Raw genomic sequence first — 25,942 nt, 5'->3', positions numbered from 1 at the left:
ATATCAGATTCAATAAAGCAACTTATTCTACTATTATGACTCGAGGTGACGGTATGTGGAAGGAGGAAACATGGAATTGAAGTGGCTCTTGGCACAAAGGTATTAATGTTTCCTGGTATTGGTGCAATGAAGTGGTTAGCAACTCTGTCCCTAAACTGTTGGAGTGAAGGGTTCCTGGCTGGCATTTGCGCGATGACTCTTCAGCAATGGAAAAAGCTGCAACTTGTTAGTACAGTTACAGTAAACAGTGGTGGCCTCACATAGCTAATTAGCTGTGGCCCCGGCTCGCCTGTGCTATGTAGTGACACTCTAATCAGAGATGATTGTCATCAGATATCACAGATGTCTCCCTCTCTCTCTGGCTGCTCAGCCCAGGCAGGAGCTGGCGTAGCTCAGAGCAGGCAGCGCTCGGAGCTGTTCAGAGACACCAGGTCTCTGGGTGCCTCAGCTGCCGGCTGCAGGCAGCTCGTCACTCTGCCTGCTGAGAGAAAGGAAGCAGGGTTAGGCAAGGGGGGGATCCTACCTGTCGGGTGTTCCAGGAGGCAGTGATGCAATCAGTTTGAAAGCAGAGGTTTCAGAACAAAAAAACCTGTAACTGAAGCTACTCAGGACTTTTTCAAGCCACCTGGGATTCTTGGAGATGACAAATGCTAATTCTTTCAATTCATTACATATTTCTGAACCGAGTGTCTGAGAGGGCTAAAGGAACAGGCTTCAAGATTTACAAGCCACAATCAAGGATGGGGTAAGGAAAATAAAGCAGCATGCCAAGAGGTGTGACTTGAACCCTAAAGTGGGAACCTGATAACCCTATAATCCTCCACCTCTCACTCACAGCTAGTCCTCCTCACTCCACCCCATAAACTTAGAAGCTCTCTCCTCCATTCTCTGACCCTCCACCTCTCATCCTGTTATCCCGCAGGAGTGACTCAACTCCTGCCACTGGGGTTGCTGGTAATCCTCTCTTCTGAAGGGCCCTCAGCTGACTTGACTTCTCTCAGAAGTAACCATTGTCACCATGTTCAAATACCCACCCCCTTCACTGCCCCCAGCACCCACTCTGCTTCCTCAGTTGCCTCTTGGGCTCTTTGTTCTTGTGCTGGAGTTTCAGGGGCTCCATCTCTTTATCCAGAACCTTTCTCAGCTGCCATCTCCTGTACAGCCTCATCCTCCTATGACTCTACCCATTGAGCCACTCTGGACATCCAGCTCTTCTTCAGGCCACACCTGGGCTCCACATTTTTACTGAACATTTTCACTAAATGTCTCATCTCCTATTTGACTTGCCTCAAACTCTATGCCCATCTGTCCTGTATCCCAGCCCCTCTTTCCCTTTAGGTGCTTCCTCTAAGTCAGGTCCCACTTCGTTCTTGCCAACTCATTGATGACTCCATGTTCCACTTGGGTCACTTGAGTCAGAAAACGGAAAGCACCCTGGAGCCCAGCTCTCCTTGGGTCCCAAAGCTACACTGTCAGGAAACCTGTTGTGTCTTCCTCCTTACCTCTCCATGCCATTCCCCTCTCTTTCTCTGTCTTACTCAAGTCTTTGTTATATCTACCTTTTGGGCTAATTCCTGATTCAAGAATATCCCTCATCCTTCAGAGTGACCTTTCTAGAATGCAAAGCTGATCCTGTTATTCTCTTTCTTGAAATATTCCACAGATATGTAAATTTTGAGGAAAGCCTGGAGTACAAGGCTCTCTTGAGTGGACCCCAGCCCATTTCTGGACCTGCCTGTGACCATCCCTTATAGCCCTGTGGACTGTGATTTTCCCACTGCCCCTGCTATAGTCACACCTGAGTCTTTGCATATGCATTAAATGTTCTGCCAAACTCAGCTCAAAGTTCTTCTTTTCTCAGACACCTTTCCTGACATTTCTAACAGAAGAAGATGTTGCTTCCCAGCATCTCATTTTTATGTTTGTGCTGTAGATCTAATTACACCCCTATGAATGTTAACATATCTGTCTACTCCACTTGGCTGGGAATCCTGGAGAGCACATAGTGTTCATCTTGCAGCTCTTCACCTGGCCTTGCCTGACATAGAGTAGACCCTTAAATATTTATTACACGAATGAATGAATAAATGCCAGGCTGGATGAATGGATGGATGAGTGAGAATATACCATCACATAGGGAAAGGTAGGAAGAAGACTAACATCTTTTCACAAACTCAGAGCTTAGGTCAGGAGAAGTGTGCAAGCAGAAGGAAGAGTAATAGCAATAACTACTATTCATTAGGCACATACTTTGTACCAGGTACCATGCCAAATTTATAAATTATCCCATTTAAACCTTATGATTTTAATTGTCTTATAGATGAGAAAATTGAGGCTCAAGATTAGTATATGAACCCAAGAATACTTGCTGTATTTCAAAGTCACCCTGCCTGTACCATCCACAGGTATGGCTTCAAAGGTTTTGCATTTTGCAATTTAGGCCAAGGTAGACTTGAAAAGGGGGTAGGAAGAACATCCTTACTACTTTATGGTTAAAAATAAGATAGGCGTTTTTATTTTAAGACGACCAGTCTATTTCCTTAGCTAATTATGGTGTAAAGCTATAGGGAGAGGTTTTTACTTCTCCCCTTTCTCAGAACTAGGGCCACAGAATCCTTTACCTATGACGGTCTCCTTGCAAAATGCAGGCCTTCATTCAAAGTGGAGCTCAGGAAAGAGTCAAGTTTGAAAAGGCATTTCTATTGCTGATGCAGAATGGAATCCTTGCCCAGGAAGTCCAGCAAAACTGTGGTCAGATCACTTGGTTTGCAAATAAACATTTTCACAACCCACTTATTATTTGTTAGATGTGATGCTTTCACCAAATTAGTTGAATAATTGAACCTCTGGTTATTGTGGTACTGAGTAGACAGCCTCAGCGGTGCACAGAATAAAGAATGTGTGTTCGAGCAAGGGAGAGCGTGGGGGAGCTGGTTGAATTTAAAACCTTTAAATGCTTGTAAATAATATTGAAAGGCTGTTTTCCAACATTTAACTGGGTGGAATATAAGGGTCTTTTTATTTAAAAAAATTTTTTTTGGAATAGGGAGGAAATTCAGGAAAAAATATGTCTTTGGCTTTGGCACTGAAAACAAAGTTCTTGTATCTCCTCTCTGGCCCCCCACCTTTTCCAATATGTTCGCAACATATTTTTCTGTTTCTGGTTTGACCTTTATTTTGTCAAGTTTCTGGAATTATAAGGAATACATAACTACCCAGAAATTGAGATAGATACTGACTCCTTTTAATTTAAACTATTTTGTTGGGCTTATAGAAAAACAACAAAGATCTTAAAAAGCCACACATTCTTACAGGCATAATGAGGACCAGGGAAGACCACTAAAGGCTCCTAACCTGAGTGTGAGTTCATAAGTTTAATCAAAATGTAATCTTTTATTTTTATTGTGGGGCATTTTTTTTTCAGCTATGTAGTTATGTGCTAAGCCAAAGCAAAGCATGTATGGCCAAGAAAATAGAAATAAGTAAAATAGGCTAAATAATCAAGTGATTATCTCAAATTATATATAACCCTATAGAGTCCTACTGATGATCACAATTTGTGACATTTTTCACTTTGTAATGTGCGTGTGCATGTATACATACACACACATATATGTATGTGTATGTGTGCATGTGTACCCAGTCACATTTGGACCCTATACCAACCTGTAAAGTTGGTAGATAAATATCATTATCTCCAATTTAGAGACATGACAACTGTAGTTTAGCGAGATAGATGCAATGACTTTCCCAGGATGCAAGTACATTTCTGGAAGCCTAGTGCTTTCTCTCCCCTGTAGCAACACAGCACTAAACATGCATGTGCCTGTGTGGGCTGAAGGCTGTGCTCAGAATGCAGACTCAAGTTTAATTCCGTAGCAGGTTAGAATAGTAAGCAAATTTAAGATTGTGCAAAAGTTGCATTTCTGGTCCCAAAGCCTGGTTTAATAAAAGCAAATCAGCCTTGACTATTAGCTAAGTAAATGAAAGTGTTAATTAAGCTCAGCTCCCTCGTCAGAAATAAAAGCTTGTAAATTTCAAACATACCTGAGGAATGTGAGCAGGCAACTGTGAATTTGTGTACAGGGTGTCATTACGTTCATTTGTTTGCCTGGTGTCCAGTCTGGGGACTGCTAGATAGTGAACCTTTAATAAATCGGAAAAGGAGGAGAGGAGGAAAAGGGAGAGGAGGGAGTACAGGGTGAATGAAAACCGGGGAGAGGGAGAGCCGGGAGGAGGGAGTGAACTTCATTCACTAATTGGCTATGTTGAAGGTGAATTTTAACTAAGGCATGGTTTGGACAGTTGCAAATTTGTTCTTCCTGCCTGGGCTGTTCGCTGACTGCCTTCCATTAGGTATGAATGTATGTCCACAAACATTCAACAGTTCTGCATATACACCTACCAGCACACAAGTGTGCATACACACAGGCCCATGCACACACTCCCAAAACTGAGTCTCTCATTTAACACAAGGGGCAGAGCAAAGATATGATCAAAAGGAGGAAGAAATCCCGTAGATGAGGAAGAAGCAAAGGAAAACATTTCTGGTGAGACTTACATATCCTTAAATAATTAGGACACTGAAACTGAAATCATGTGCCTATACACCTGCACACGGTTTCCATAAACTTGGAAAGTGTGGGGAGGTAGCCCTATTGCTGAAATGAGGTTAAACATATTCATTAAAATATAAAATCTGCTCAAAGTCAGGGGCTTTCTAAAAACTTAGAACTTCTGATGATGCTAGCCAAATTATGATTTGTTTCCAACAGAGAGATCCACCTTAAGAAAGGTCCAGAGAGCTCAATAGAAACCAAATAGAGTAAGAGGAAGTTGGGAGTGTGGGTGTCAGGCTGTCAGTAATCTGACAGCTATGGTAACTACCCTCTAATCCAGCCAGCTCCAGCCACGCTCTCGCTGACACCACCAGGACTGACTGACAGCTGAGGAGCAGGCACTTTTTACAGGCTCAAGTGACATCCAGTCTATTAAGGCTGACAAGCACAAAGCAGAGATTTGCCCTGAATGGTTTGGTACTGAAGTCTAGTAAAGGGGTTATTTGAAAGGTCTTAGAGAAAGTGTCAGACTCCAGCTCAGATGATAACAATATTGTAATGATGGTACTGGACAATGAAGTGTGATGATTGCCCATCCGGGCCAGGAAGACTGTAGGAGAATGGGGAGCGCTGAGAATGAGCACACAGAAGCCCATCCTCCAAGGCCAGCATGCAACCGTTCAAGAAATTTCTTTGGTGGTGTGTTTGTCTGCACCTTGGGGAGCTTCCCATAGTTGCATATTAACTGTATTATTTGCATGGAGACTGGAGGTGGCAGTGAGCAGAGCGGAGGACTAGATATAAAGTAGGTGACACCTGAAAGGAACATTTACCTACCTTTGGTTCACTCTTCAGTTCATCAGAAGGCATTGGAAATATTTAATAGAAAAAAATGAATTGCAATTTTTAGAATTCCCTTGCTTATAACTCTGGCTGAAAAGTGAAATAGTGACTCCGAAAGATATGGCCATGATTGTCATTGTTGCTATTATTGAAAGCATTGGCTCTCACAGGGTGCCAGGTACTGTGTCAACAATATGTATGTGGGTTTTTGTTTTTGTTTTTGTTTTTTGTTTTTTTGTTTGTTTGTTTTTTGGTGGGAATGAGAATTGAACCAAGGACCTTGCACATTCTAGGCAACCAAGCTACATCCTCAGCCCCTTTTTAAATTTTTATTTTATTTTGAGACATGGTCTCAAATTTGTGATCCTCCTGCCTCAGCCTCCTATGTAGCTGAGATTACAGGTATGTGTCACCACACCCTGCCCTGTCTTCTCATGGTTCTCTCTATGAAATTAAAAGAAGGGCAAGTATCATAATCCTGTTTTACTGATATGCACTCCCATTTGGGTTAGGCATGTCTTTATGTGTATATTTATTCATTGCCCATTTATTTATTTAGTTCATACATATTATGTGTTTAATATAAGACTGAAGCTTCGGTAGATCCTAAGAAGACCTCAGTGAGCAAAAGAGTGTGCTCCCCATTCGCACAGTGATTAGACTCCAGGGCTGAAGGCTGATGCTCAGCTACTAGCACACCAGCTGTTAATACACTGACATAACTTCCATTTTGGCAAACAGCCACTGCTTTGAGCACCAAGTGCATCCCTACCTCTCACCCACATCTGCTTCTCTGGCCTCTCCACCCCCATGACTCCTCGAAACTCCCCATGATCCAACAACCAAAGAATGGCTGCCTGGCATGGCAGATCCCTCTTCTAGCCTTATGTCCAGCATTCATTCTGAATGGTCTTTTAAATTTTCATATCTCCTAGTTGAGAAAATATTTAAACCCTACTGATAGTGAAGCTCATAATTTTAAAATTTACCCCCAAAATTACAAACATTTTTTTTCAGAGATCCAAGTTTACTCTTACAAAATTCTAAAAGTTTTCCCACATGGAATTTCCTTGGGAGTCATGTCCATATGGAGAATTTAAGTTTGAATGTGCATAGATAATAAGAAGACAGACACACCAAGGAGTTTAGATTCCCAGAGAAAGCAGAGTTATTCTCACTATGAGAAGTTGGGGGCTGTGGAGATAATGCCCAGTCATAAAAGAAAGATCAACAAGGAAGATAGGAGGAAAAAGATAGGCAGATGGGACCTGGGTCAACCCTCCTTTATGGATGTACCTGTATGGCCTTAACACTGCTGTAGAAAGGAAATATTGCACCATATAGTATCAGATCATGTTCTAGAATTCAAGAACTAGAGAACCAAATGCAGTTAACAGAGAAGAATACCCGAGACAGAAGAAGGTAGGGGCAAAAGGGAGGGGGAGGAAGAGACTCAAACTCAGATAACAAAACACATGAAGATTAGTAAACCAATTGAGAAAGAGAACATCAAAATTTCCCATTTTCAAATCAATGGCAGCCTTAGAAATCAATAGCCCACAATCACAGTGAAAATCATCTGCTAGCAGCCACTGGAGTCAGAGCTTCTTGTCCCATCCCACAGTCTTGTCATTGTTTGAACTTCTCAGCGGTTTTCTGGAAAATGGTACTTGCAAGATTGTCTTTATTTAACCTGAATCAGAGTTTTCCCAAGTGCAAAGTATGTTCACTGAAGTTGACTATTGAAAATGGTTACAGGCAAGTGTTTAGCTTCATAGTGCTTAAGAAGTGTTTTACACTTGATAGAAATAATAGACTGCCCAAAAAGCTTAAAAGGAAAAACTGGGAGATGAATTGCCAATAGGGGTTTCAATGTTCTAATATATTTCTGGGAATTGTTAAGTCCATGTACATATAGTACTGTGCACATGCTCAGGAATGACCTGAGAAGACTCTAACCTCTTACACCTAGCTGCCATCAAGATCTATAGAAGCAGGAAGTGAAGGCTAAGGCAGAATTTGTCAACTGCCTACCTTAGTGTTGAAGATGTGCTCACAAATATACTTAGAGTCTCTTAGCAAAGACTGTAAAACTTGTTGTAATTAGATGACCACTGAACTAAACAAGCAGATTTCAACTATCACACATAACAAATAATACTGACTTTAGAGAATTAGTTCAGATGTTACTAAACAGAGAAGAACAACTATAACACATAGTAACATCAACAGGCCCTGGATAGAGGGGAAAATCTGATTTGTAGAGTTGCTACATTATTGTTTTTAAAATGTCCAATATTAAAAAATTTTAACACATGCAAAAAACCCAAAAAAGTATGACTATACACAGCAAACAACCACATCAACAAAAATAGAACAAAACAAAATACAAAAACCCCAATCAATAGAAACTTCCTTGAGGAAATGCAGGTTTAGGACTTACTAGGAAAAAAAAACAACCTTTTAATCAGGTGTTTTAAATATACTAAATGAACTAAAGAAAGTCACACCCTAAGAAATAAAGAAAAATATAATAATCATGTCTCACTAGGTACAGAATATTAATAAAGAAGTAGAAATTATTAAAAGGTATAAAACAGAAATTCTAAGTTCAAAACATACCAACTGAAATGAAAAATTCACTTGAAGTTCTCAAGACCAGATTTAAGCAGACATCAGAAAGAATCGGCAAACCTAAAAGTAAATCAGTGAAGATTATGTAGTCTGAAGAACAGAAAGAAAAGTGAATAGTCTCAGAGACATGTACATGATGAGAGTACCAAATGATGGCAGAGAAAAAGGGTAGCAAGACTATATGAGGAAATAATGGCTAAAAAAATTCTTCCCCTGTAATACCAGTAGCTAAGGAGGCTGAGGCAGGAGACAAGTTTGAGGCCAGCCTCAGTAATTTAGCAAGGCCTTAAGCAATTTAGCAATTATAACAAAAATAATTGAATTAAAGAATAGAAATCACAAGAGAGTCAATGAAAACAAAAGTTGTTTCTTGGAAAAGATATTAACCAAGAAAAAATGTAGAAGGCTTAAATTAATAAAACCAGGAATTTTGTTCCTCATTTGAGGAAACACTACTACTGACATTAGAGAAATAAAAGGTTATAAGGGAATACTATGAACAATTATACACTAACAACATAAGTAACCTAGATGAAGTGGATAAATTCCTGGAAAGATAAGCTAATAAAATGAATTCAAGAATGAATAGAAAATCTGAACAAACTCATAACAAAGAAGAAAATTTAATTAGCAATCCAAAATCTTCCCAAAAAAGAAAATCCTAGAACCAAAGGCTTCCCTGGAGAATTCTACCAAATATTAAAGAATAAACACAAATTATTTACAAACTCTTGCAGAAATAGAAGAAAAAAATGCTTCTCAAAACTCATTTTATGAGCCCAGAAAAACACCACACAAGAAACAGAAACTATAAACCAAAATCCATTATGAATAAAGACACAAAAGTCCTCAAGAAAATGCTAGCAAATTAATTCAGTAACATATAAAAAGGAATGTACATCATGACCAAGTGTGATTATACCAGGAATACAAGGTTGGTTCAATATTAAAAGTCAATCAATATTACACACTATATTAGTAGAATAAAGGTTAAAGCCCACATGATAATCTCAATAGACACACAAAAGGCATTTGACAAAATCTAGCACCCTTCATAATAAAAACACTCAGTAATCTAGTAATAAAGGGAAATTTCTCAAAACAACAAAATATATCTACAAAACCCCACAGCTATCAGCATACTTAAGGAAGAAAGATGAATTGTTGTCTCGTTTATGTCAATAACACAAAAAGGATGTCCACTATTGTCACTTGCATTCAATATGGAAGGGAGTTAGGCAAGAAAAGGAATTAAAAGGCATTCAGATTAGAAAGGAAGAAGTACCATCTCTTTTTGCAAGTGACATGATCTTATATATAGAAAAATCCAAGAAATCAATAAAACTGTTATAGTTAATAAACAAGTTCAGTAAGGTTATAGAATGCAAGTTAGCTATGCAAAAAAATACTTATTTCCATTTGCCAATAATGAACAATCAAAAAATTAAATGAAGAAAATAATTTAATAGCATCAAACAGAATATAACAGAAATATATTTTTTAAACTGAATCAAGACTTGAACACTGTAAGATATCATTGAAAAAAATTAAATAAGACCTAAAAAATTGAATCCACATTCATGGATTTGAACAATGTTGGAAACACAATACTCCCCATTTGATCCATAGATTCAATGCAATCTCTATTAAAATTCTAGCTGCCATTTTTTGGCATAAATTTAGAAACTGATCCTAAAATTCACATGGAAATGCAGGAGACCCAGGATAGCCAAAACAATCACAAAAAAAGAACAAAATCAAGGTATCACAATTCCTGACTTCCAAACTTACCAGCAATCAAGACTGTATGATACTGGCATAAGGATAGACAAAGCTCAAGGCCTAGAATTGAGAGTCCAGAATATACTTACGGACTTAAACTTTATGCATATACAGAAAGAAAAAATAAAATAAAACAGTTGAACTCTGTCTCATACCATATATAAACATTAAAATGGATTAAATACCTAAATGGGAGAGTAAAAATCTATAAAATTCTTAGAACAAAAAAACAGGTATAATTCTTCATGACCTTGGATTAGACAATAGTTTCTTATATATGACACTTCAGATACAAGCAACAAAAGAAAAAAATAGGTCAATTTTGACTTAAAATTAAAAATTTTCTGCTTCAAAGGCAATGAGCATTTGAAAACATACTCAAACATCATTAGTCACTAGGGAAATACAAACCCAAACCACCATGAGATACCACTTCACATCTTCTAGAACAGCCATAATTAAAACCCAGACAAAAGCAAATATGAGAGAGGATGTGGGGAATCGTAACCCTCCTACATTGCTAATGAGGATGAAATCATGTTGCTACTGTGGGAAACAGTTGGCGATTTCAAAAAGTTAAATATAGAGTTACCATTTGACTCATCAATTCCATTCTTAAGTGTATACTCAAGAAACTTATAAAAATGTTTATATAAAAATATGTAGACAAATGTTCTAAGGAGCATCTTTCATAACAATCAAAAAAATAGAAAAAACCCAAATATTCAACTAATGAATGAATAAACAAAATGTGGTATATCCATATAATGGAATATTACTCAGTTCCAAAAAGAATGAACTATTAATGCGTGCTATAATTTGAATGAATCTTGAAAATATTATTCTAAGTGAAATGTCAGTCAATAAATACCACATTTCTGTAATTCTATGCACATAAAATAAATTTGTTATGGTAGGAATAGAAAATTAATATGGCTACTTAAGCCAGAGTGCTCACTATGGGACTACAATTGAGGAAAATTAATTTTGTAGTGGTACACACTCTCTTCAGATAATTTCAAATTTGCACTTATATTTGATACAAATCAAGATTAAAATATGGCAAGCTTCCCATCACAAGAACATAGCAGCAGCCATCGGTGTGTCTGCCAGCAGCCAAGGCCCCCAGAATTTAGCTCTGACCTATAGCCTGAGAATGGCTCTGGCTAACATAAATAAGTTTAATTTCCCACTTTGTCTATACTATGTATCAATCATTTAATCAACACATTTTTCAATGTCTTCTAGTAAGGCCTAGCATATTCTGTCAGATCCTAGGGAGATTCAAAATTAATAAGGCACCTGGCTTCAAGGAAACTATAATAGTGGTAGAGATGGATATAGATTTCCCATCACATGACAAAAGCCAACCATTAAAATTTCAGCAGATATTTCCTTTCAGACCCTATAATAGCAATATTAGGAAAACTTTGTATGCCTGAAAATTATACTTTCTGATTGAGCCTTAGCCTTAAATGTGTGAATTGTGGACAATTCCTTAATCCCCATTGAGAAACATCTGGAAGGAGGAAGAAAGATATGGGGAAGTAAAGTTGGCGGGGGTCAGGGGGTACAACCTAAACAGGCACTTTCACAAGGGCAATCAGAATGTAACCCTGACTTTGATTCTTATAGATTGTAGAACTTGGAGCAATTCATGAATCCATGCTTCAGTTTCTTCATCTATAAAATGAGAATAAATAAGCCATTATGGAAAACAGTATGAAATTTTCTCAGAAAACTAAAAATAGAACTACCCTGTCACCCACAATCTCCCTATGGATGTATATACAAAGGAAGTGAAATCAAAATATCAAGGGATATCTAAAAAAACATCACAAGAAACAGAAACTATAGACCAAAATTCATTATGAGTATAGACACAAAAGTCCTCAAGAAAACATGAGCAAATTAATTCAGTAACATATAGAACTTTCATATCTGCTTCGGCTTTATTCAGTGGATGACTGGATTAAGAAAATGTGTCATTTGAACCCATGGAATACTATACAGCTGTGAAAGGGGGAAAATCCTTATGTGTAAAACAACATGTGGATGCATCTGGAGGACATGATGCTGAGTGAAGTAATCCAGGCACCAAAAGAAAAAGATCACATGATCGAACTTCCATGTGGACGCTAATGGAATGATAGTTGCCTGAGGTTGGAGCAGTGAAGGGGTTGTTGATCCAAGATCCCAAGTTTCAAATAGGCAGAAGGAATAAGTTTTGAGGTTTAATGTACAATGAGGTCAATCTATAGTCGATAATAATCTGTTCTATATCTCAAAATAACTAAGTAAATTTCAAATGTTTCACCATAAAAACATCACAAGTAAGCAAGGTGATGGATATATCAATCAGTCCTTGATTTAATCATTCTGTACTGTGTACATATATCAAAACATCACATTGTACCTCATATAATTATGACTCATCAATTAATATTATTAATTTGAATGAATAGTACCTACTAATACTACCTAATTTGTGTGGTTACTGTGGAGATTAAAAAAAAGTAAACAGGAAGTGTTTAGCAGAGTGACTGTTATAATTTCATAAGTATTCAAACCCTTTAGATCCCTCCTTTCCCAATTCCGGAAGCATTCTGATGAGCCAAAATTTTTCTTGAGGACTCTTACATGAAGCCAAAAAGAAGTTCAGGCCTTTTAGAAATTTTTAATGTAGAGGGTTTTGTGGGTTTTTTTCTGTAGAAGTCTGGAATGGATTTAAAACTGAAACTCTAAATATTTCGCTGTTTCTAGAATCCTAAACATTTAATCTTATCAATATTGCCAATTAAGCCAAACACCAATGAAGCCATCAGATCTGCCCTGCTGGTCATCTTTCACTCTCTTCTTTATTTAATGTATACTTTTAGAATAATGATGTTGACTTCAAAACTGTGATTCTGAATGGATCAAGGCTTACAGACACTGATAAAATAATGCAAACATCATTAGTATTGGGGCTGACGCTTCCTTCCTACACAATGTTGGGAGGTTAATACTTTCTGTGCTTCTACCCAGTATGAATATTTATTGGCATATAAAGTCAGGTTGAATAACATGGAATGAAAATAACATAACACAGACTTTCCCCGTGACCCACCTCTTCTCTTTATATATATATATATATTTTTATTCCAGAGACTCCCACTGAGGAAAAAATTTATCATAAAGGGAGCCTTTGAAATATGAGTTAGTTGACAGTATATTCTAATTCTCAATAGATTATTACATCTCAAGAATAATCCTGGGTAAGCACATTTTGATCATCTCATTTATAACATTTTCCCTTGGTTTTTGTCTTATTAACCCTAGTACTTGTATAGGTAGCTCTTTTATAACCACTTCAGGTTTTATTTTACCATTCGGGAGACAAATTTGACCACCTCATGTTCTTCAAATTAAAATTTCTTGATTCCTCATTCATCAGAATAACAAGAATCCGGGATCTTTTTAAGGTTATCTTTCTCCATTATCCAAGTGTCCGTGTATTCCCTCATTCTAGAGAGGCCTGGGTGTGCTTGAGAGCAAATTGGAGAACCCGGCCACAAGATGTCCTGGTTTGCAAATGACTTGTTGCTGGCCCTCGATGCTGTGATGCATTTTTGTCTGTACAGTGGTCCTCTTTCTGGTTCAGCTTTGTGCACAGACCTTATCTGTGCTTACGAATACAATGAAAGGTGGTTCAAATATAATGAATATTGATATTGGCATTGCTCTTAGAGTCTCAGGGTGACAGCTGTTATTCTGAAAGCAGGTCCACATTGTTCTAGAGCCAACACTTCTCTAAGTCAATCTTCCTATTGACTGAGCCAGCCTCACTATTTTCCCTAGTGAGGAATTCTCTTTTGGATGATCTTTACTTTTCTTTATTTCGAGTCCAGCAGAGGCATCTAAAGATGTTGAACCTCCAAAGGGCCTTGCGGGAGTGGTAGTGTTGGCAGCCCTGGTTCTTCCCAGAAGGATTCTTCATGTCTATGAAAATTTCCTCATTTTCCCACATTAATCAGACCTACACACCAAGTTGTTATTTGGAGGGCTGCTCTTGTCAATTCACAGAAAGGGCCCATTACTCTTTGCCCAGGGCAACCAAGTCCCAGTTGCCTGATACACATAATTGAGAGAGGTCTTTTCAGGGACCCTTCCTGAATGAGTCATGTCACAAAGCCACCACCCACACCCACCAAGACAGCTATGCTGCAGCAGACTTCAGGAGCTCTCTCCTCATGAAAGAAAGGGAAAACACGAATGTTCCAACTAGTCGCCACACTATGCAAGGGGTTCACAGCCAATATTCAGTGGAGACAAATTTTGGAATAAATCTGATATCTGTCAGATTTAATACTGGTTCTGCCATTTCCGAGTTATATGTGCTCAAGCAAGTAACTTAATTACTCTGAGTGCATGTAACAACTCAGAAAGTATCTAGGGCTTTGAGTAATAAAGAACTTACCAACAGTAGCTTAAACAAATGAGGGTTTTGTTTTCTTCCATAAGGAGAAGTCAGAAGTCAACAGTCGCGACACTCAGATCCACAGGTCAACGTGGCTGGGCCACGGACTCTGCAGTTCTCTTGGCATTGCTCTTAAGAGTCTTAGGGTGACAGTTGCAGATCCAGCAGGCACATGGCCTTTCAGGCAGCTGAAAGAAGGAAAGATGGGAAGAAGGAAGTATCCAGGCTTGTTTGGGGAAAGCAGGAGCATCCCAGAAGTCCTTAGCCAACCTTGGTTTAGGGTCAGACTATGCCATGTGTCCACTCTTGCCTTCCAGAGAGCCTGAGATTCTAAATCTAGATTCTAAAGGATATGGAGAGACTGAAAAAAGAATGTGGAAATCGGTGTTGAATAAATCGTCCTACAGTATGCAACATATAGATGAGGACCTGAATAATAGTCACAAAGATGAAGAAAAGTGGGTGTGATGGAATCTATCATGCTCTTCTGAGCAATGGAGAGAGGGCAGTGGTGGGGAGCGCACAGGTCAGGAACCACGTCTTCTCTTTTTAGCAGCCTCCTAAAGGGCCTAATAAACTTCTCAAGACAAAATAGACCAACTGTTGAGAAACATTGGTCCCCAAATGATGTTCAGAGTTGTGATTCTGTGAAAGTATAGTATGATCCCAGACTCCTCTTTAGGGAGCCATGACTTGTAGAATGAAAGGAACTACCTATCAGTCTTTGCTCTTAGCCAAAGTTTTTGCCAAAATGTTTTATTAGAGACTTTTTCTTGTTTTGGTTTCATGCTTTTTTTTTTTTTTTTTTTTTGCTAGTGACTGAGTCAAACAAAAATTCCATCACTTCATATTAAAAGGCACTTTCATGACATAAACAGGGTCTCGATATAGGACACGCTAACCTCTGAAATCCTATCAGAGGCGTTGGTGAGTGAGCTTGATTTCCATGAGAGCTATTCAGTCAGTCCTTCACAACCCTTTTTACGTGGGGATCCTATTATTTAACAGGCACTTTAAATTGAGACCAGCATCCTGATTCTCAAGCAGCATGGCTTTTATTGGAAGTCTCTGCCACGTTTAAACATCTTTAATACATTTTAAAAATAGAATTGTAAAAGGCAGCAACCAGACTTCAAAGCATAGACATGTTGGCCAGAATTGTGAAGCTGGCGACAATTTTCACTGGTTGTAAACCTTGTGGAGCCTCTTTCAATCCCCCGAACAATTGCTGAGGAAGGGGTTCGGCACACATTCCTCTGGAGTGTCCCCTGGACGGGTCTGAAGTGTCCAGGTGGTGGAGGAGTGAGAAACCAGCACACTGCAGGGCAGACATAGAAAGCACCACCAACCAGAGCCATGGGGCCATGAGCAGAGCCAAAAGAAACCAGGCCAAACCAAAACCAAATGAGGACATGGAAAAGGGTTGGCCACCCTCTCTGAGTTTTGGTTCGTTGCATCTCTCCTCTCCTGCCCAGGTCTTCCTTCCCCTGGGGAGACTTCAGATGTCCCCTATTCCCAGTAAACCTGGTTGCTTGCTTGCTCGCTCTCGCTCTCTCTCTCTCTTTGCCCTCACTGAACTCTGTACAGACACTTATTATACTTGAGCAAAATTAATTTTTACACTATGGATTCTGTCTCCCACTCCCAGCTGAAGCCTATGAACACCTTGGAAGAAAGAGCTTCATCTTATTCATCTCATGCACACAGCAGATTAAATGAGTATTTAAACAAAGTGGAGTCTCTTGGGAGAAGCTAAGCAGCAGGATCTGGTTTGAAGGAATTATGAAGAAGGATTTTTTTTGGTTTCTTTACTCTGAGGCAGTGGCTCACAAATTGTGATCCCTAAACCAACAGCATTAGCATCGCTGGGGAAATCTTAGGAAATGCACATTCTCGGGCCTGGCCACAGGCCTTCAGGGTAAGTGGGCAAGCTTGAGAACCAGGAGAGCAGATGGTGTTGCTCCAGTACAAAAAGCCTGGCAGACTGGGGACCCAGGAAGAGCTGACATTTCAGCTAAGTTGGAATACATGATATCCCAGTTGGAAGGCAGTCAGGCTGGAAGGAATTTGGGCAATCTGTGTTTTCACAAGCCTTCCAGGTGGTTCCGATGCACACCAAGTTTCAAGAATCATAATTTAACCTTTCCAAACCACAGTTTCCTCATCTGAAAAAAATAAAGCTAATCGTAGCAACCTCGAAGAGCTGATCCAGATATGTAATTAGATAAAATATGTATCTTTTAATCCACAGCCTCATACACATTAATCACTCAGTGACATTATTGAAGGGTGAACATATTCTGGTTTGCTTTGCTTTGCTGAATTAGTGACTTTGCAAAAGCATTTCCATTATTGGCCTCATCCTGTGTGCATTTGGGTTATTCATACAACAGATTCCTTTGGTTCATCTGAGTTCCCAAGTTCTCCCAGCTGAGCCCTATCCTTTTCAGAATCCTTGTAATTAAGCCAGAGCCAAGCATGAATCCTGGGATCTTGTTGACTCCATTGGCCTTGGCCTTGGTCTTGGCCTTCACACCATAGGGCCCATGGCTTTCACTCTTTATGTTGTAGAGGAAACAATCATGTGGACCAGAGCTAGCCTAGATGGGGAAGGAAAGGGCCTCAAAGAATTGCTGCTCAAAAGAAGGCTAAAGTGGAGAAGGTCCCTCTGCATCCTCTAACAGGACATAGAAGAAATCATATGGCTTTGGAGCCCCAGCATTCAAACGGCCAATTAAATCATTTAAAGTTTTCCAATTGATTTCCTCTTAACTGAGTCACCATAGTTTAAAATTTGTCAACAAACCACATCCCTCCTTCAGGGCAACAGGCTGCCCCCCTACTGCTTTACTTAATTCTTCCAGACGGCTAGCATAGCCACCTCCCCACTCCAGCAAAATCTGGTTTAACTACTCTGTGTTTGCTGCACCAGGCAAGCCTCTAGTCCAAGACAGAAAAATTCCATTTCCAAGTGGCACCTTCAAATAGACTTCACACACACACACACACACACACACAGAGAGAGAGAGAGAGAGAGAGAGAGAGAGAGAGAGAGAGAAACCTAGAGCACATTTTCCCCTTTGACTTTAAGCAATAGCAAGTGCAGAATTACAATTTTCCAGGGCTTTTTGCTCAACACAGGGCACACTAGGCAAAGCTCACCAAAGATCCAAAGTACTTCTCTCTGCCCCCAAAGCTGCTACCAACTAACACTCCAGGTGGGTTCTGCTCAGTCACCACAGGGGTGGTTGAAAGCAACCAAGCTCTGGCATTTCAAGCCAATGAAAACCCTGTTCTTTCACTCTCAAATAAATAACGCTTTGAAAATTATTGCTATTACTGTTCTTTTAATAAGTCCGCATTGCCTCAGTGCCCCCCCTCCCACCGATTCCCATTTGTTTTCCTGTGGGAGCCAGGTCTTTGAAGCTGGCATCTCCCCGAGCGGAGTGAAGATATAGCACCCTTCTCTGCCTGGCTGACCCTCCCTGGAGGGGCCCAGTGGGGGTGAGTCACCCCTGGTGGGACTTTTCTCATTAGCCCTGCAGGCAGCATGCATTCCAGCCTGCCGGGCCTTGGACTCTAAGCAGAGAACCCCAAATATTTTGTGAGGAATAATAAAGGTGGTCAGAACGTGACAGCTAGTTTATTACCATCAGCATCAGTTCTGATGCTGGCAGAAGTGGGGAAGGAGAGACCACCGCCCTCCAATGACCGGAAAGAACACAGTGACTGAGTCTTTGCTCTCCCTATAACGCAACCTTTGCTGGCTGAATAGCCACATAAAACGAATATTGAAAGCAAGTTTGAAATGACACAAGGCAAACAAATGAAAGGAGGGCAATAAATGCCAGAATACCATTCTGAAAACAAAGTATTCTTATTCAACTTACAACATTTACAAAGAGCCACAGCCCCAGCCTCTAAGGAGGTCATAATTAAATATGGGAAATAACACAGACACACAATGAACAATGGGAAATATAAATAAAAGTACCATAGGAACGTAGAGAGAGAAAACTTCTACCTGGTATCCCTGTGGTGAGAATTCCTGGAGAGGTATCTGAGTGGACTTTGGGAGCAGAGTGTTGTACTTCAAGAAAGAAAATTTGGGAGAACCTGTTTGGTTGCCTCCCCATAGTATTTGCCCTCCCAATTCACTTCTCCTTTCCTGGAAGAGTCAACCTCCCAGTTTAGAGGCTGCCAATGCCACATATTCATCTTTCAGCCTTCCTCGAAAAAAGAATGTGGTCTTCTGAGCCAGGCATGGTGCTGTACACCTGTAATCCCAGCAGCTCAGGAGGCTGGGGCAGGAGAATTGCAAGTTTAAGGCCAGCCTCCACAACATAGCAATACCATGTCTCAAAAATAAAAAGAGCTGAGGATATAGTTCAGAGGGAGAGCACTCTGGGTCTGATCCTCAGTACCACACACCCACTACCCCACCACGCACACACATACAAAATGTGATCTTCTAATTCAATGCTGATGAATGGTATGCAGGGAGAGCTTCCCAGAAACATTTGGAAAGGGTTTCCTTCCTGATTTGGAGGCAGGGCTTGGGGGGTCATGGAGCAGGGAAGAGTTGGATAAAAACTGCTTTTTCCTGGCCTGAAAACGATTAACCAAGGATGTGAAACTTGGAGTTATGGCTACCATCTTGGTGTCTGAGAGAAAGCAGGAGAATCAGAGAGAAATCAGTTTTCTTTCCAGAGTTTACAAGCAGTCATGGGACTCCTGTGACCTGTACCTGAACACAACCTGAGTCTCACACAAAGATTAGGGAAACCCAGCTGGGCAGGGTGGCACATGCCAGTAATCCCAGTGGCTCCAGAAGCTGAGGGAGGAAGATCACAAGTTCAAAGTCAACCTCAGAAATTTAGCAAGGGCCTAAGCCACTTAGCAAGACCCTGTCTCTAAAAATTAAAAAATTAAATTTAAAGGGCTGGGGATATGGCTCAGTGATAAAGCATCTCTGGATTAAATTCCTGGTACCAATAAAGAAAAAAAAAATAAGGATATCCATTCAGACAGGAGAAACAGAATAAGCAGACATTCACTAAGACCAAGTAGGTGTGCTTATTTTAGTAGATGTTTATAGTGTACAGAGAATTCTACCATGAAGTAATCTGGGTAGTTGGGGCCAAGTTCCAGAAGAACTCAGGACCAGGATACAGAGTATGAATTTATCCTGAAGGCAACAGTGGAGAGACAATGAAGCCATTTGAACATGTTGCTGCCTTTATCAGAGTAGTGTCATAGAAAAATCATATGGCAGAGATGTAGAGGAAGGATTAGACTGGAGAGAAAGACAGGAAGTGAGGAAGACACATGAGACTTTTGTTGCAAATTACCTATTTCAGGGAATCAAGCATGTCTTCACATTATACTCCCCTGGGGAGATTTTAAAAATTCTTAAGTCCAGGTTCCTTACTCAAGCTACTGATTCAGTTGGTCTGGCATGGGTAGCTAAAATGGATTTGATCCCTTTTTTTTTTTTTTCCCCCTAAAGCGTGCCACATGATCTCTGATGTAACATGCAACCATTCCTGAAACCCCTGATGCAGTTGACTTGGGGCTGTGGCAAAGAAAAGAAGGGACAGACGTGGGAAAGATCGTGGAAGCTGAGCAGGCAGCACGTGGTGGCTAATGGATGGAACGGGCAACGGAGGCGAGAGAGTCAGTGATCTCAAAAGCCTCTTCCAAGGCAAGTGGCAGGGGAATGGCAGAGCCGCTCACAGAAATGGAGAAGTCAGGAGAAGGAACAAGTTTAAGGAAGAAAATTTCGATTTGGGAAATATGGAGTTGAAGTGCTGCAACAAGCTCCAGACTCTAAGCTAAGCATTTAAAACCACAGGCTGGGGAGTCTCTTATATTGGGGGATCACTGATCTTCAAGCAATGCTTCTCCAACAAGGAGGGGATATAGGAAGACAAAAAGAGGAAGACCAACCGTAAAATCTGGAAGAAAACTAAGGAGAAAGAAGAAAGGAAGAAGGAGTCAGTCTGAGGAGTTAAAATCGAATTCCCAATTTACTTAGACTAATACATGGATACACAGTTATTTGGTGGAGATTAGACATCAGGCTGGTATTACAGCAATTAACAGAGGAAAGCTCTCCTACCCAGTGTTAAGGTTGAAGGCCATACCAGCCTCCACAACTTAATGAGACCATGTCTCAAAAATAAAAAGGGCTGAGGATATAACTTAGTGATAGAGCACCCCTGGGTCTAATCCCAGGGTAAGGCTGAACTGTCACCTGAAGCCATTTGTTCTCCACATCTGATACAGAATAAATAAAAATACAACCTTGAACATTGAATTTGATGTTAAACTGTTAAAAACCATTGAACAAAGTTCACAACTGCTATTCTTGAATAAATTTCATGCTTTTGAAGAAAAGTTAGAATCATTCATATGACCCACCAATGAGATCCCATGGTCTGAAAAGCAGATGATTGAGATTTGGGAAAGTAATGCTTCCCCCCCTCATAAAAATGTATACAGATATACCTAAAACTCTCCCCTCACATTTGTCTCAGCTTTCTTTATGAAGAATTGGACAAACAAAAATTCCAGACTTCTCCAGTTGGTTCTGATGGTAAATGTGGTACATTTAGAACTATCAAGAAATAATATGATTGTGCAGATTATTGTTATTTAATACATTTACATGTATACATCACTTGTTAATATTTATAAAATAAGATACTTAATATTGATTCCGTTAATAATGACTTACATCACTGCCGTACATAAAGAGCCAAGATTTTCTTTTGTAAAATCCTCGTTGACCCTGTAGTCCTATACACCAGGCTGACTTCAAGGAAGTAGAATGAACCTACTCCTTAAGGTTGTATGGAAATTGTTTCTATTATTTTTCTTTCTCTTAGCCAACCATATAATGGGCATAAAAGGTAACAACCAAGTTTGTGGAATAAAAGAGAATCAGTAACATATTTTTCAAAATAGTTTCAGGTAGTATTTCTATTGGAATTAAAAGAAACTGATAAAGTTATTAAATACTTTTATACTTAAATTTTGTATGAAATCAAATGTCCCTCACTTGGAAGGAAAAGTCTAATAAGAAATAATCCATGGCCCCTCTTTTACTGTTTCATAATAATTGCTTCAATGTAAAATGTTCACAAACATGAGCTTCTTAAGTAGAATTTCAAATTAGGTTTCTATCTGGGATAAATGTACATTTGGTAAAAATCAGCCATCCATCATCCAAAATACAGAAAGAGTTATGGCGATAGCTAGGGTTAATTACCTGTAGTTCTCAAATAAAGTTGGTTGCTATAATGGTTATACTATTGAGAAAAAGATAACGAAATTCACGCATTCCTCTGAGTCTTCTCATGTTCATGCATGACCTTGGAGGTCCTTTCCAACTCCATGAGTCTAGCATTCCACAGTGAATTGTACCTGGTGTATTTTCACTGCTGTCTTAAGGAAAGAGAAGTTTGGCTGAATTCCAGCTTCTTTATACTTTTAAATATACTCAAGTAGTTTCATACAGTGGAATATTTTCAGTCATTAAAAATTATGGTGATTTTTTTAAAGAGAAAAACAAGAACTAAGAAATATGTTACATACAAATACACAAATGTCCTATATACTGTATTATTACAATTTTATCTAAATTATATTAAATAATTTTACCAAAATTTTTAATAATTTTAATGGTTAATTCTGGGAAATGAACTAATGGTAATTTTTCAATCCTTTTTTCTATTTACCAATAATTACATGGATCATGTAAAACATGATAAAATATTATCAAAGTTGTTGAAATACTGATGCAGTTTACTCAATTCTTATTTATAATAAATAACTGTATTAGATTTTTGTCACTGTGACCAAAATACCTGACAAGAACAACTTAGAAGAGGAAAAGTTTATTTTGAGTTTACAGTTTCAGAGGTTCAGTACATGGTTAGCTGACTCCATTGCTCTGGGCCCAAGATGAGGCAAAACATCATGGCAGACGGGTGTGAGAGAGGAAAGCTGCTCAGATCATGACAGCTGGAAAGCCGAGAGACTGTATGAGGAGCCAGGGACAAGATATACAATCCCCAAGTAGGTCACCCTGTTGACCTATTTACTTTAGCCGCTCCCCTCCTGCCTATAGTTTCCACCCAGTAATCCATTCAGATAATCAAACCACCAAATGGATTAATCCACTGATTAGGTTACAACTTTCATAATCTATAATTTCATAACTTTCACCTCATCTCTGAGCATTCCTTCACTGTCTATCACATGAGCTTATTAGGAACCAGCTCATATCCAAACCATAAAATTCCACTCTTGTCCCTCAAAAGCCTTGTCTATCTCAAAACGCAAAATGTAATCAGTCCATCTCTAAGAATCTTCGCAGTCTTTTTTTTTTTTCTTTTTGCACATGCCAGGCTTCCTTAGATTAGAAGATCTTTTTTTTTCTTGTTTCTCATTTTTTGTTTATTTTTATTTATTTCATACATGACAATAGTGGAATGCATTACAATCATAGTTATCCATTCACAGCACAATTTTTCATAACTCTGTATATAAAGTATGTTCATGCCAAATTATGCCATTATACATGAGCTCTCTTATTTTTTTGCATTACAATTCTTTTTTATTTGTTTTTAATTAGTTACACATGACAGTACAATGATCTTGATATATCATACATTTGAATCAGATGGGATATAATTTCTCATTTTTCTGAGTGTATAGGTTGCAGAATTACATTGGTCATGCAGTCACGTATATACCCACAGCAATAATAATGTCTATTTTATTCCGCTGTCCTTCCATTCCCCCTTCCCCTTTTCACAGTCTTAACAGTTCTAACAGTATGGCCCCAAAATCCAAGTCCAAAGCCTAATCTGAAACTCAAGGCAAACTCTTAGTAAGCTCCTGTAATGATTAAAAAAAAAAAGATATACATGTCTTCCAATATATATATTCCAATACATAATGGCGCAGAGTAAACATTTCTATTCCCCCCCCCCAAAAAAAAAAGAAAAAGAAAAAGAAATAGGGCATAAAAATAAGGGATGAGAGCAAAGCAAGATTTAAATTCAAGTGGGCAAACAAATCTTATAGTTGCACATTCAGCATCTAGGGTACATGGCAGAGAGATTTGATCTCTATAGGGCTTGGGCTTCCATGCCCCTTGGCGTTGTTTGTTGTAACCCACATAGCCTGCCTCTCTTGGCTTATCTCTGCTCAATACTTGCATCTTTCCTCAGGAGATATTCTGCTTTACTGGCATCTCTAGTCTTGAAGGTCTCCACTACAGCTTCAGCTTCCTTTTCACATCTTTGAGGATCACCCCCTCAGGGATAGTCCTCAGGGATGCTAACCCTGCTATATATTTTCTGGTGTCCCCTTCCTTTGAAATATTCCATGACCCCCAAGTCCAATATCCTGCGTTCCTAGAGAACCAGCACCATGTGGTTGACATCAAGGTCTGCCACCATCTTGAGCAGTGGCCAAGGCTCCTGGGACCAAGGCTGCAGCAGCCTGGAGTACCCGGGCAGATGAGCATGGTGAACAAACTTCCTTTGTCCTCCTGTGTGAGGAGGTTCTCTTCCTAAAGGAATTTTTATGTTTATCCCTGTGGCCTGAAATGGATGTACTCTTGTCAATTCCTGAGATACCCTCAAGTCATTTTTCCTATTGTCTCCATGCAAAGTACTTGGCATCTCTTTAGTAGCTATAAAGTCTTTAACAACCACAACTTCTTTAGCCCCAGATTTACTTTCACTTTTCTGCCCAAACTGCAAGCTCTCAAATCTATCTGCCTTGCTTTCCAATCTTGATTATCACAGTAAAGTTGACTAAAAGTCAGCCACAATATCCATGCCACCATCAGATTTATTAATACATAACCTTTAAATTCAACCTCACAAAACTCAGAATATGGGCAAAATGTAGAAAACTTCTTTGCCAGAATATAACATAAATGGCCTCTAGTCCAATTGCCAATATAGTTCTCCTCCTCTGAAACCTCGTGAGCCCAGTCTTTACTGTCCAATCCTGTTAGCAGTCTGGTCTTCTGAGCCCTGCCAGAATCACCTATTAAACTCTGCTTACAACATTCCAAAGCTTTTCTAGCTTTCTTCTCTAAATTTTAAAAAATTCCTTCCTCCACGAACCATCTCAAAACCACATGGTCAGGTTAATCACATCAATGGCCCCACTCCCAGTACCAATTTGTATTTTATTCAGTTTTGTGTTGCTGTGACCAAAAGACCTGATAAGAACAACTGTAAAGGAAGAAGAGTTTATTTTGGCTCATCTGTCCATGGTTGACCAACTCCATAGCTCTGGGCCCCAAGTAAGACAGAATATCATGGCAGAAGGGCATGGCAGAGGAAAGCAACCCAGGACATGATAGCTACAAAGTAGAGAGCTCCACTCACCAGGGACAAAATATAAGCTCCAAAGTCACACCCACAGTGACCTACTTCTTCCAGCCACACCCAGTTAATCCATCAGTGAATTAATCTACCAATTAGGTTAAAGCTAAGTGATCATGGACTGAAAACTCTGAAACTGTGAGCCAAAATAAACCTTTTTTGTTTAAGTTGATTTTCTCAGATATTTTGTCAGAGCAATGGAAAACTGGCTAACAGGAAGCCAGGAACATGGAATTGCTTAGGAGCAGTAAATATGTGTTATGGCTGCTTCAAGGGTATAAGAACAGGAAAAGGGGGAAACCCAGAAACAATATCCTTTAAGTCCATAATTTCCAAAGTATAGTACCTGGACAAATAGCATCAACATCACCTGGGAACTGCAAAGAAATACAAATACTTGATCCTTACCCAGATCTACTGATTCTGAAACTTTGGGATGGGACCCAGTGATCTGTGTTTTAACAAGCTCACAACTGAGTCTGACTGAGAACTGCTGGTCTAGCGCATGATAGTTCATCAGAAGGCTCTATAGTTTTTCTCCCTATATTGTTTCCTAGTTAGAGCAAATCATCTTAGATTGTCAGGACAGTGGAATTTTCTTAAGGACAATTTCAGAAGCCTTTTAACTAGACTGTTAGTCTTCTGAATTTGTTTTTGAAAGTAGCAATTCAATAACCATTTATAAGGCACAGCAGAATAGATGGTTTCCAAACTTCTCTTTGTGACCTTCATGAGACCTAAAAAAAACCCTCTCGTTGTGAGACATTATGGGAACAGAATGAATTTGCAAGATGCATAAATGGTCGAACGGTTTTATTACTCTGTATATGACAAGTTTGTGGAAAATGGCAAATAATACTTTTAGTTTATATTCAGCTATAACAACAACTGATTATTTCTAAAGATTAAATTACAGTCTAGCAAAATGGAATGGGCTACATGGTCACTTCCTTATGGAATCATCTTCTAGTAGCAATTTTTAAATGTGCAAGCTCAGCTAATTGAAAACAGGGGAAAACAACCCTCTATTTCTACACAATCTTTGAAATAGCATCTAATGGATTACAATGCACGCCAAACAGAGCTATCGGTCTGAGTGTGTCTTCATTTGGGCTGCTGACCTCTCAAGGGTGACCTGATATACAAGGAACCTAGGACAATAAACTCTGTCTTGGTAGACTGCCAGATAAAGATGAACAAATGGCAGATAAAGACAAAAGGAACAACATGCTGATTAAGCCTTAGACTCT

The sequence above is a fragment of the Urocitellus parryii genome, chromosome 1, assembly GCF_045843805.1.
Source record: "Urocitellus parryii isolate mUroPar1 chromosome 1, mUroPar1.hap1, whole genome shotgun sequence".
In the NCBI taxonomy this organism is placed as follows: Eukaryota; Metazoa; Chordata; class Mammalia; order Rodentia; family Sciuridae; genus Urocitellus; species Urocitellus parryii.
Note: the sequence above shows the minus strand (reverse complement) of the source record.